This window comes from Oncorhynchus mykiss, chromosome 6 (genome assembly GCF_013265735.2).
Source record: "Oncorhynchus mykiss isolate Arlee chromosome 6, USDA_OmykA_1.1, whole genome shotgun sequence".
NCBI classification, from domain to species: Eukaryota; Metazoa; Chordata; class Actinopteri; order Salmoniformes; family Salmonidae; genus Oncorhynchus; species Oncorhynchus mykiss.
In genome coordinates this window covers 59,453,505-59,467,953 of record NC_048570.1, presented here as the reverse complement: position 1 = coordinate 59,467,953, position 14,449 = coordinate 59,453,505, and positions in this window count along the sequence as shown.

Here is a 14,449-nt window from a genome sequence, read left to right as displayed (position 1 = left end):
GATGTGTATAATTACATTTTCAATGCATCACATCAAAATAAATAAAAATAATAAACCCAATGAGTTGTGCACAACCCATGTCCAAATTATTTTGAGCTTGCTTAACCCCATTGGCGCATTTAGGAGCTAAAAAAAAATGACGACACACATAAAGCACCCCACCGTTGCGGTTACTCACTACTCGTAGATATTCCCTCAGTGAAGTATGGCAGTTCCGTGCAAGTTTCCTCACAATAGCCACAGCAAGCACAGCTATCAATGCAGACGGTACTCCTTAGTAGTAACCGATATCCCATGGAAGCATGAACTCTTTAATCTTCCCCAAGCAATTCTCTCTCGGTGTCGCACGATGTTAGGCTAACCTCAAGGCTGTCAAATACTGGGTCTCGACCCCGCCCTGTGCAACTGGGTCCTGGACTTTCTGACGGGCCGCCCCCAGGTGGTGAGGGTAGGAAACAACATCTCCACCCCGCTGATCCTCAACACTGGGGCCCCACAAGGGTGCGTACTCAGCCCTCTCCTGTACTCCCTGTTCACCCATGACTGTGTGGCCATGCACACCTCCAACTCAATCATCAAGTTTGCAGACAACACTAGAGTGGTAGGCTTGAATAACAACAACAACGAGACGGCCTGCAGGGAGGAGGTGAGGGCCCTCTGAGTGTGGTGTCAGGAAAACAACCTCACACTCAACGTCAACAAAACAAAGGAGATGATCGTGGACTTCAGGAAACAGCAGAGGGAGCACCCCCCTATCCACATCGAATGGACAGCAGTGGAGAAGGTGGAAAGTTTTAAGTTCCTGGGTGTACACATCACAGACAAACTGAAATGGTCCACCCACACAGACAGCTTGGTGAAGAAGGTGCAACAGAGCCTCTTCAACATCAGGAGGCTGAAGAAATTTGGTTTGTCACCAAAAACACTTTTTACAGATGCACAATCGAGATCATCCTGTCGGGCTGTATCACCGCCTGGTACGGCAACTGCTCCGCCCACAATCACAAAGTTCTCCAGAGGGTAGTGAGGTCTGCACAACGCATCAACGGGGGCAAACTACCTGCCCTCCAGGACACCTACAGCACCCAAAGTCACAGGAAGGCCAAAAAGATCATGAAGGACAACAACCACTTGAGCCACTGCCTGTTCACCCCGTTATCATCCAGAAGAAGAGGTCAGTACATGTGCATCAAAGTTGGGACCGAGAGACTGAAAAACAGCTTCTATCTCAATGCCATCAGACTGTTAAACAGCCATCACTAACATTTAAAACATTTCTTATTTTTCTTCTTTATTTAACCAGGTAGACCAGTTGAGAACAGGTTTTCATTTACAACTGCGACCTGGCCAAGATAGAGGAAAGCAGTGCGACACAAACAACACAGAGTTACACATGGAATAAACAAACGTACAGTCAATAACACAATAGAAAAGTCTATATACAGTGTGTGCAAATGTAGTAAGATTAGGGAAGTAAGGCAATAAATAGGCCATACTGGCAAAATAATGACAATTTAGCAATTAAACACTAGAGTGATAGATGTGTAAGTAGAGATACTGGGGTGCAAAGGAGCAAAAAATAAATAACGATATGGGGATGAGGTAGTTGGGTGGGGTATTTACAGATGGGCTGTGTACAGGTGCAATGATCGGTAAGCTGCTCTGACAGCTGATGCTTAAAGTTGGTGAGGGAGATATAAGTCTCCAGCTTCATTCCAGTCATTGGCAGCAGAGAACGGGAAGGAAAGGTGGCCAAATGAGGTGTTGGCTTTGGGGGTGACCAGTGAAATATACCCGCTGGAGCGCGTGCTATGGGTGGGTGCTACTATGGTGACCAGTGAGCTGAGAATAGGTGGGGCTTTACCTAGCAAAGACTTATAGATGACCTGGAGCCAGTGGGTTTGGCGACGAATATGAAGCGAGGGCCAGTGTCATGACGTTGGCCTGGGCGGTAGGTTTATGAAGGTCATAAATACCTCTTCCCCCCTTTTTCCTCTTTATACCCTACTGAGGTTACATTTGCAAAACCCTTGGAGAGATTCTGGGAACATTCGGAGGGGGTCTGGGAAATGAACTATATTCTGGTAATCCGACCAATGGAATATATGCGGTGGTACTTAATGAATATGATGTCAGTTCGGTTGTCATCTGAGACATTCTCATCAATGATAAGATGACATAAACTCTACAGTGGAAAGTCTACACATCAGAGTTATCGGATTCACATGGAATTGTTGTTCAGTTTAAATGTTTGAATATGTGATGGGATGAAATGTGATTTTAGCTTTTAAAATGTGAGATTTGGGTTTTCATAAAATAGGGCTCAACTTAACCAGTTAGAGCTCTAGGGGCGCTATTTCATTTTTGGATAAAAAACGTTCCCGTTTTAAGCGCGATATTTTGTCACGAAAAGATGCTCGACTATGCATATTCTTGACAGTTTTGGAAAGAAAACACTCTGAAGTTTCAGAATCTGCAAAGATTTTGTCTGTAAGTGCCCCAGAACTCATTCTACAGGCGAAACCAAGATGATGCATCACCCAGGAATTAGCAGAATTTCTGAAGCTCTGTTTTCCATTCTCTCCTTATATGGCTGTGATTGCGCAAGGAATGAGCCTACACTTTCTGTCGTTCGCCCAAGGTCTTAGCAGCATTGTGACGTATTTGTAGGCATATCATTGGAAGATTGGCCATAAGAGACTACATTTTCCAGAGGTCCGCCCGGTGTCCTTTGTCTAAATTTGTGCGTAATCTTCAGGTGCGGTCATTTTCTCCTGGGATTCAGGAGAGAAAGCATGTATCCAAGAACGATGTATCAATGAAGAGATATGTGAAAAACACCTTGAGGCTTGATTCTAAAAAACGTTTGCCATGTTTTCAGTCGATATTATGGAGTTAATTTGGAAAAAAGTTTGCGTTTTGAGGACTGAATTTATGGATTTTTTTTGGTAGCCAAATGTGATGTATAAAACGGAGCTATTTCTAATACACAAGGAATCTTTTTGGAAAAACTGAGCATCTGCTATCTAACTGAGAGTATCCTCATTGAAAACATCAGAAGTTCTTCAAAGGTAAATGATTTTATTTGAAGGCTTTTATGTTTTTGTTAATGTTGCGTGCTGGATGCTAACGCTAATGCTAACGCTAAATGCTAACGCGAAATGCTAACTCTAGCTAGCTACTTTTACACAAATGATTGTTTTCCTATGGTTGAGAAGCATATTTTGAAAATCTGAGATGACAGTGTTGTTTACAAAAGGCTAAGCTTGAGAGATGGCATATTTATTTCATTTCATTTGCGATTTTCATAAATAGTTAACGTTGTGTTATGCTAATGAGCTTGCTGATAGATTTACACAATCCTGGATACAGGGGTTTTTTCATAGCTAAACGTGACGCAGAAAACGGAGCGATTTGTCCTAAACAAATAATCTTTCAGGAAAAACTGAACATTTGCTATCTGAGAGTCTCCTCATTGAAAACATCTGAAGTTCTTCAAAGGTAAATGATTTTTTTGAATGCTTTTCTGTTTTTTTGTGTAAATGTTGCCAGCTGAATGCTAATGCTAAATGCTACGTTAGCCATCAATACTGTTACACAAATGCTTGTTTTGCAATGGTTGAGAAGCATATTTTGAAAATCTGAGATGACAGTGTTGTTAACAAAAGGCTAAGCTTGAGAGATGGCATATTTATTTCATTTCATTTGCGATTTTCATGAATAGTTAACGTTGCGTTATGGTAATGAGCTTGAGTCTGTATTCACGAACCCGGATCCGGGATGGGGAGATCAGAAAGGTTAATCAGTGGCCTGCCCCTCTGAAGGGACATGGGCTATAAAACCTTTCAAACACGCCCTCCTCTCCCTTCCTATATAAGCCCTTGACGACAATATAACCTCCTGTTCCGAGGATGTAGGACGATGTCAGAATGGTTCAGATAATAACTACAGAATGAAGCCAAAATCAGCGTGAGCTTTGGTTGTGAATGGTATGAACTTTGAACTCTTATTCAATATAGAAGTGATACCTCCTAGCCGTTGAGTTAGCAACAGCAGCTGCAAACGCAGGTTAGGAAGGAACAGACAGAGTATCCCGTCTACCACACAGTGACGTTATTACAACGTATCCAATTGACAACCAGAGACATTCTTCAAAGGACTCGGTTGGGCAACACGGCCTTCCATCTACCACCAACCTACCGAAGCACAGCTCAGAGCAAATATTTATTGCATTTTCCTTTTCCAAATGGGCGGTAATTTAGAATTGCATAAGATGCTGTATTTACGATAGCACAGCTTCAGCCTTTGTTCCTCAGTCTTCCCGCTCCTTCACTAAAACAAGCTGTCATATCTGTTCCGCCCGCTAGGGACGTTTTCCTTTATGACGTCATTTGTAATCAAGTTATGATTTAATTATGTGTATGCGTAATTCTGTGTGATTAGTTAGGTGTTTACTAATTAAATGATTAAACCCAATTTTGTATTGCTGATTCAAATTGTTAGCCAGGGTTCGTTGAGATAACCAAGAATTTACAACTTTCAGATGAGACTGAATTAAGATGACGATTAATATTGACTGCTATTGATGTTAAATATTACTAGGTCTTTAAGAGTTTATTCGGAAGGTAACAGCTCTATAAATATTATTTTGTGGTGCCCGACTCTCTAGTTAATTACATTTACATGATTAGCTCAATCAGGTAATATTAATTACAGATAAATTATTTTATAGAATAGCATGTCATATCACTTAATCCGGCATAGCCAAAGACACAACACCAGCCAACAAGAGCATACAGGTCGCAGTGATGGGTAGTATATGGGGCTTTGGTGACAAAACGAATGGCACTGTGATAGACTACATCCAATTTGTTGAGTAGAGTTTTGGAGGCTATTTTGTAAATGATATATCCGAAGTCGAGGATCGGTAGGATAGTCAGTTTTACGAGGGTATGTATGGCAGCATGAGTGAAGGATGCTTTGTTGCGAAATAGGAAGCCGATTCTAGATTTAATTTTGGATTGGAGATGCTTAATGTGAGTCTGGAAGGAGAGTTTACAATCTAACCAGACACCTAGGTATTAGTATATGTCCACATAATCTAAGTCAGAATCGTCCGGGGTAGTGATGCTAGACGGGTGCGGGCAGCGATCAGTTGAAGAGCATGCATTTAGTTTTACTTGCATTTAAGAGCAGTTGGAGGCCACGGAAGGAGTGTTGTATGGCATTGAAGCTCGTCTGGAGATTTGTTAACACAATGTCCAAAGAAGAGTCGTCTGCGTAGAGGTGGATCAGAGAATCACCAGCAGCAAGAGCGACATCATTGATGTATGCAGAGAAAAGAGTCGGCCTGAGAATTGAACCCTGTGGCACCCACATAGAGACTGCCTGAGGTCCGGACAACAGGCCCTCCAATTTGACACACTGAACTCTATCTGAGAAGTAGTTGGTGACCAGGCGAGGCAGTCATTTGAGAAACCAAGGCTGTTGAGTCTGCCAATAAGAATGCGGTGATTGACAGAGTTGAAAGCCTTGGCCAGGTCGATGAATACGGCTGCACAGTACTGTCTTTTATTGATGGCGTTTATGATATCGTTTAGGACCTTGAGCATGGCTGAGGTGCACCCATGACCAGCTCAGAAACCGGATTGCATAGTGGAGAAGGTATGGTGGGATTCGAAATGGTCGGTGATCTGTTTGTTAACTTTCAAAGACTTTAGAAAGGCAGGGTAGGATAGATATAGGCCTGTAACAGTTTGGGTCTAGAGTGTCTCCCCCTTTGAAGAGGGGGATGAACGCGGCAGCTTTCCAATCTTTAGGGATCTCATGATATGAAAGAGAGGTTGAACAGGCTAGTAATAGGGAATGCAACATTTGCTGCAGATCATTTTAGAAAGAGAGGGCCCAGATTGTCTAGCCCAGCTGATTTGTAGGGGTCCAGATTTTGTAGCTCTTTCAGAACATCAGCTATCTGAATATGTGTGAAGGAGAAATGGGGGAGGCTTGGGCAAGTTGCTGCGGGGGGTGCAGAGCTGTTGACCGGGGTAGGGGTAGCCAGGTGGAAAGCAACAAATGCTTATTGAAATTCTCGATTATCGTAGATTGTGGTGGTGACAGTGTTTCCGAGCCTCAGTGCAGTGGGCAGCTGGGAGGAGGTGCTCTTATTCTCCATGGACTTCACAGTGTCCCAGAACTTTTTGGAGTTTGTGCTCCAGGATGCAAATTTCTGTTTGAAAAATCTAGCCTTTGCTTTCCTAACTGCTTGTGTATATTGGTTTCTAACTTCCCTGGTGTGTGTACTAGTCTATTTGATTATATACTGTATTTTACAGCACTTTGATTTCACTAATAAATATGTTGAAAAGGAACCAATATGCTTTGTTTCAGTCTTTAGTCCTTTTTAAATAGGATAGATGAGCTATATGGTCTACTACGGTATAGGTCGAATGTGATAGTCTGCCAGTAATCATCCTGAGTAGGCCAATAACTCCATTCTTATCCTATTCAGAGTTTAGAGAATTTAATTTAATTGGAAATTAGCTATTATCAGGCTGGTTATTGTGACGCATGTCTGTTGAATTTGGAAAAAGCCCCGCCTCACCTACCCAGTCAGGAGCCGCTACTGCGTTGCGGCCGTGGCATGCCGTATACTTTTTATTACGGTGCGTGCTAAATAGTATGCCACAATGAGTACATAGTATGCAGTTTAAGTGTGTATTACGCTAGCATGGGTATTCGGACACGGCCACTGAAACATCTATTATCTTGCTCAAAATCATGACAAAATGGTTGAGTGAATGATTTGAAGATAACCAACTTTCTAAGACCTGAGCTGCTCCAAAATGGCTGCAGTCGTCACAGGCTCCAGTATCCAAGATCATATCCTGTACTGTAGGCAGGTCACTAATGAGTTCATGATGTGGAGTAAATGACAGACAGAGATCAGACATAGAGGGGGAGTCACTAATTTTTGTTTTTTTCAAAGGCTTGCCAAATGGAGGGAAACTAATCTAAACAGCAGTTTATGTTAAAGTTGATGTTAAACCCTAAATCTCATTAGAGCTTCGAAGGAGGAACATGTTTGACAGGGGGGAATGTTGAATCACTTCCTGTACAGTAACATATAGCTTTCATGTGGTTCTCAACCTAATTATGGGGAAACATTTTGGAGCATTAGAAACAACATAAAAACCTGAGGCACACAATAAGTAATATATAGCAGGACTGAAAGTGTTAAAACAAACTGATGACTACAGTATGTCTATCTTTTTCCTCAGCAGACTAGCTTTACATTTCATTAGCTTCTAAATCAGTGACATGATCCTTGAGCTAGTTTTCTTGAGCTAGTTTCCCATCACTGTTATTACAGTGTTATTTGCTAGCAGTGGCAATTGGGCTAATCCTGTTGGTGAGTGCTCATGATTCTTCACTGGACATAATGGCAGTCAAGCAATGTTGAGTTGCCAGAGCCTGTGCGTGGGACCTTTATCTTGGATTGCAGTGCCTCTGAAACACAATGAACTCCAAATCTAGTTTGCAACACTTGACATGGATAAAGCGACCATATTCAATGAACCCTGTCCTTGTGGATCATATTGAATAAGAAAAATAGCAAAGTGGGTGCTCTCAGGACATCAAGTTCACACTGTTGCAGAGATGGCAATATGCCTGATCAGGGTGATTGGTCTCCAGCAAATAACTCACTACAAGATTAGAAGGGTAATTCCTGGTCCAGAACAGAGGCTAGAAGTGCTAATCAATGGAAGTGCCTACATGACGAGAGGAGATTTTGGCTGGTTGACCACTAATGTAGGGGGGTGCTGGGTGTTAAGGGGGGGTGGGTGGGGAGCGTGGTTTCAGAGCTTGACAGTTTGAACTCTTTTCAAACGTAATGTGTGATTAATGAGGGTTTTTATGTTGCGAGGGAGAGGGGGCTGTGAGACATGGGGCTGAAAGTATTGACATCTCCATTATTTACTGACTGATCGGAGCAGCCAAAGGGCCCCTGATTAGAAAACAATAAATGCTGTTATTGGTGATCCGGACCTAACCAGGACACTGCAAATGCATGCCCAAGCTTTTCTAATTACTGTGGCCATTGCACACTGGACAGTGATAAACCAATAGCAATGCTCCATTCCCGGTGGGGAAGGGGGTGTTTGCGTGGGCTATCCATGTGTTATAGGAGAGGGAGGGGGACGTTTCAATAGATACCATATGGCGGATAACACTGAAGTACACACGTAGAGCTACATAGTGAACATCAAACACACTTGATAAGATCCTACACCTCTCATTGGTGTTTCACATAACTCTACATGGTTCTTGCGATTAAATTGGTAAAGCAAAATCTGCAGCGTGGACATTCCATTGTGAAATAAAAGTGCAAAATCTTCTTATTACTAATGTACAGCCATTTATGCATGCTTTAGCCTGTGTTCTAAAGCCAACCAATGACACGTTAGGATATTTGACATAGGAAATCATCTTAAGAGCTTCTCCTAAAGAGTAAATGGTGGTTAATTCTCACGTTCTCTCTCTGACATTTGAAGATACAGAAAAAGCCTCGGCTGTTTAATGAGAATAAACCCTCGTATCGAGAATGAAATATTAAAGTCTAATTTTAAATATTATGACGGCTGCCTTTCCTCCTGATTAAAACGAAGAGCTTTCCAGCACACAAGAGGCAATTCCTTCCACATTACACTTAAATTAGTGAAAGTATTTACGAAACTTTTTTTCCTTACCAGTATCCGCTTTTATGTGGAAGTCGCATGCAATAAATTCTCTTAGAGACAATTATGGTGTTTTTTTCTTATTTTATTTATCATCGTAGTCACAAGGCGTGCACATCTGCACGTGTACAGTATGAAGTGCGTTGTTTTTTGAGATGCTGCTGTTTTGTAAGTAACAAAAACTTGGTTTTGTTTAATCCAAGGGTACAATCAATTATGATCTACACGTTCCACAAGCCTGAGACTGTTTCCGACCCTCCATATATTTGCAATTCGTAACTCCATAACGTCTTGCGTGTGTGTTTATGCATGGGTGCGTGTATGTGTGTAGATAGTTAACCCGGTTTTCACAGCTACAGTAGGTAAGACTGTCCTTTGGACCATGTAGCCGAAGACAGAGACTTTTCATGGTGAATTTATGTCAGGCCCATGCCTCCGGAATAGCGCCTCTCCACCCACTGTGGATTTACGTGTCACTTAATGTGAAGCGACAGCACCGTCCTTGACGACTGCACTTGTTATTGGTCCGTGAACGACAGGGCCAGGTTGTATCCGATCGTCAACTTTAAAAATAAAAAAAATCTAATCTGAACATTGCAACAAGGCACTAATCAACTACAGTACCATGTGTCACCAGTGTGTACCAGTGTGTATGCAAGTGTATTATGTCCCTGCATGTTTGAACTTGTGTTTTTGTGTATACCAGAAAATGTATGATAATAGCACAAAACATGTCAATCCATAATCAAATGCAATCCTAATTCAATTATAATGCCAATCATTTGTACAGTGTTTGTTATACACAAAAATATTATTTGTTGCAAAAAAGCAGGAACATACTGCAATGGTCTCAACAATCAAATATGGATCTGTAGGCTTTCAATAATATAATGTTATGGAGTACAACATATTTGGTGACCGGAGGTCCTTCAAAGCTCCTCTATAAACTGAAGGAAGTTGACTGTCTGCAGGACAGATGAGTGTAAATAACCTGGTTCCCTCTTTAAAGTGCATCTCAATGTCAGTCGCTCTTGAGACGCCTCCAAAGTTATCACTTTGTGACAGCAACAGCCAGGAGTGTCTCTTCTTTGTGACTCCTTAAACAAAATATCGCCTCACCATAAAATTGATGACACCGCTGAGTTGTGTTCACTTTCTTCTGACATCTTCAAAGGGATTTCTCTTCAGAGTGTATATATATTTTTTTTGTGTGGGCTGCATGAAAACAACTTGGTAATTGCTTTCTAAAAGATGATTAAATAAAGGTGTAAATCAGGCGCTGGTGAGATCTAAGGGGTATTAACTCATGGGGGTCTTCTACAGGGGATTGTAGAGGAGGTCTGGACGTTAGACAAATGGCCGATGGGCTTGTCATGGACCAGCGTTTCTCATTTTGGAGATTTATTCCGTATTCTCCAGGCTTGTTTGACTAGCCAGGAGAGATAAGAGGGAGAAGGTTTACACATAGAAACATATTGAAAGCATAACCTATTACAGTGAGTGAGGAACAAACAACAGATTAGGCTATCGACTCAGTCACCGGTCCATAGGTGAAACAGGATCCTCATGATGACGCATCATCAACAACACAAGTACTGTCTACCAATGGTTCTTCTCTCCAAGTGATCAAATTTCAATTTCAAGAAATGTCATGATCATGATCTCAAATTTGCTTCACTAAATATTACTATGGCAAGTGTTTTAATATTTCCTTTTGTTCTCTTGTCGGTGTTGAATGCCATAATGACCCAGTAGTGCATCAGATTTAATCTAATCTTGTGCTATTCTACATATTTTGCAATGAGGCTGAAAGAATTTTGCATTTTAAAACGAATTTCTTGCAATTCTACACATATTACTGTATTGGGGAAAAAAATTGATATATATATATATATATATATGTGCATATTATATACACCGCACACGCGACCCACAGTGAGCCTATTAAAATGTTTATCTGACTCCATTAAACAAGTACTGTATTATGTGTTTAGCTGACTAAGAACAAAAGGAAGGGTCATGAGAAGCCATTATCAAAGCAAGTACATTTAAAATCCTTATAAAAGTAATAGATTCACATAAAAAGGCATAACTCTTAAGTTACAAAGCAATACTGAGTTCAACGAAGCATACCATACCAGGTAGGCCAGCTGAGAAGAAGTTCTCATTTACAACTGCGACCTGGCCAAGACAAAGCAAAGCAGTGTGACAAAAAAAACAACATAGAAAGTTACAAATGGGATAAACTAAAGTACAGTCAATAACAATAGAAATATCTGTATACAGTGTATGCAAATGGAGTAAGGAGGTAAGGCAATACATAGGCCATAGTAGCGAAGTAATAACAATTTAGCAAATGAACACTGAAGTGATAGATGTGCAGATGATGATGTGTAAGTGGAAATACTGGTGTGCAAAAGAGCAAAGAAATGCAAGTAAAAACAATATGGGGATGAGGTAGGTAGTTGGATGGGCTATTTACAGATGGGATGTGTACAGCTGCAGCAATCGGTGAGCTGCTCAGATAGCTGATGCTTAAAGTTAGTGAGGGAGATATAAGTCTCCAACTTCAGCGATTTTTGCAATTCGTTCCAGTCATTGGCAGCAGAGACCTGGAAGAAAAGGTGGCCAATATAGGTGTTGGCTTTGGGGATGACCAGTGAAATATACATGCCGGAGCGTATGCTACAGGTGTTGTTATGGTGACCAGTGAGCTGAGATAAGGCGGAGCTTTACCTAGCAAAAACTTATAGATGACCTGGAGCCAGTGGTCTGGCAACGAATTTGTAGCAAGGGCCAGCCGACGAGAGCATACAGGTCGCAGTGGTGGGTAGTATATGGGGCTTTGGTGACAAAACAATGGCACTGTGATAGATTGCATCCAGTTTGCTGAGTAGAGTGTTGGAGGTTATTTTGTAAATGATATCGCTGAAGTAGAAGGTTCGGTAGGATAGTCCGTTTGATGAGGGTATGTTTGGCAGCGTGAGTGAAGGAGGCTTTGTAGCGAAATAGGAAGCAGATTCTAGATTTAATTTGGGATTGGAGATGTTTAATATGAGTCTGGAAAGAGAGTTTACAGTTTAGCCAGACACCTAGGTATTTGTAGTTGTCCACAGTCAATATACCTGGTCCAATAGTTAAGCAATGGAATGTGGAATGAGTGGAATGACCCTTGATGGCAAGAGAAAGCACATGCTGGAATCATGTTCATGAAGGTCGAAATCCAGCACTGATTTCCCTTGAAATTCCAAAAGCACTTGTGGGGTGAGGGTGGAAGGGAATAGGACAGACATATACAGAGGAAGAGAGAAGGAAAGAGGGGGAGATAGAAAGAGAGGGGGAGGGAGCCTGACACATACTTGGCACCAGGTGATGTGGTGAACCGGGACAGTACCTGCACTGATTCTGCAAAGGGGACCAGATAGGCTGTAACACACGTCAGCGCACCCCAGTGCTCTATGGAGTTGCTCCTCGCAGGCTGTGTGAGGACTGTGCGAGGGAAGCAGGCTGAGCGTCTGAGGCCTTGCCATCACAACTCTCCATATGGGGAGGCGGGACCATGGTACTGACGGACCAGACGCCTCAAATCACCCATCTGCACGCTTTGCAGGTGTTTCCAATGATTATATTATTAGCTCTATCCGCTCATCTTAGATTTTTATGTTTTTTTTTAGTATCCCCGGCCTCAATCTGGGTGGGATAAAATGTAAAATATATACATGCCTGCTCCACCATCTGTCTCAGAGAAAGACAAGTAAGGCATCTTCATGGAAATGGAGGTTTTATTCCAGTTTTATGAGTGCTTAGCTCTGGGATTCGTTTTTCTGCAGCATGTATGAGTGTGTGTATGTACATGTGTGTGTTGTGAAGGCAGGCATTGAGCAGACATGGTCTACAGATTCATTTGCATAATGGTTGATATAATCTGAAAATAATGAGCACCATCTTCTGTGGACACTCGTGAAACAGGTTGTGCTTACTCTTTTAGACCCAAGCCGAGTGGAGCTCTATAAGCATGACAGTGGTATTCTAAAAAATATATATATATTTTTGGTGTCTAGAATTGCCTGGTGTGTATGAAGTGTTTGACCAGTGGTGCGTCCGCTTGGTGCTCTGTATCAGGAGAACAGGGCACTTCATAATGACACACTTTAATGGCTGGTCATAAATCTGTTTCCTCAGAGATGGAGGAGGTTGACAGCAATGCACTCTCCTGCACAGGAAATGTCTCTCTGATGACCAACGTGAGTTTGTGTGTGGGTGTGTGTGTGTGTGCGTGCGTGTATGCGTGTGTGCGTGAGTGTGTGTGTACAGCCAAACAGTACTAATACTGTACTTTACTGTAACATTGTCATGTAAAACTACAGCAATCGCTAACAGTGTGTCAGAATGCCATTGGACCCCCATAATGCATTGCTCTTTCCAGTGTTGTACTGTAATATAGATTTCTAGTAGCTAACTAAGATTTTTGCTGTAAATGTACATCAGTTTGTTACAGTGTAGGAATCTGAATATTCATTTCAGATTCCACTGAGTCCACTCAGCTCCACTGCTCTAGCCTGCTAGTGTGACATCATCAGTAGGAGGGACTGTGGTAGTGCAGTGCAGTCTTCACAGTGGTTTAATCGCAACCAATGCACTAGTGCTCTCTGTCTATGTGCTAACATGTCACACCCACCCAAACTGTGTTCTCAAGTGGATGAAGAGAGCTGTGGTGCTCGGAGCGCATGCCTGCCTCTTTCAAGTGTCTCACAGAAGGAGATGTGAGGGCAAATTCAGTTTAGGATCCCTTGGCAAGGAGAACTGCTCTATAATCTCAGGGGGAATCTCAGGGGGATCGAGTGTTGAGATCGCGGTCTCTCCACAGATGAGACAAGGGTGTCTTATTTGTAAACATACAGTGTTGTGTCGTTTTATTTCTGTGCCATGTTTTGAGTGAGCTTTTCCCTCGCTCCCTTCATTCAGCCAGCCTGTGATTGTGTATTCTTCGTTGTCAGGCCTGCTTCTCAGTGAGGAAGCAACGGATGTTTGGTAATGGCCATTTAGAGTAATCAATCGGCCTCTTTGAAGTTTGGAGATGAAAGAAGAGTTTGACAGCTAATGTGTGTCTGTCCTATGACGTGAACAGCATGGCAATGCCAGCGCTTTGAAGGCAAAAGGACGGGCACATCAGGTTGAATTTATCCCCCTCTAAAGGCATACCTCTGCTGAGTGCTGCCGCAATGGCAAGTGGCAGTTCTCTCTCTTTCTCACACACACACCTCTCTCTCTCTCTCTCTCTCTGTTTTATATATCTGTCACATCCATGTACCTCCAATGCAGCTTGTGCCAGCTCCTATTCCACGCTTCCCTACAGAAAGGTGTTCAGGTAAACATTTCACGCTTGCTTATGCTATAAAGGGAAGTGGCAGACGTAGGTAACTGACAGGCTAGGATCACAGTGGCATTGATGAAGAAAGCTTTATTTTTGTGCTATTTTGTCTGAATAACAGTTTTGGTTAAAAGGAAATTCATATCTGAAGATTGGATTAATGTCCATGAGTGAAATGAGGAACATAATTTGTATTTTATTGTCATATTCATGGTTTTAGCGAGGTCTGTGGTCCAGCATCTACCATAACAGCTCAGAGAAAGTGCCAGGGTTGTGCACGATTAAAAAAGAAAGCAAAACATTTACAGAAACGGATCATTACCCATAACCACTCACGCTTTGA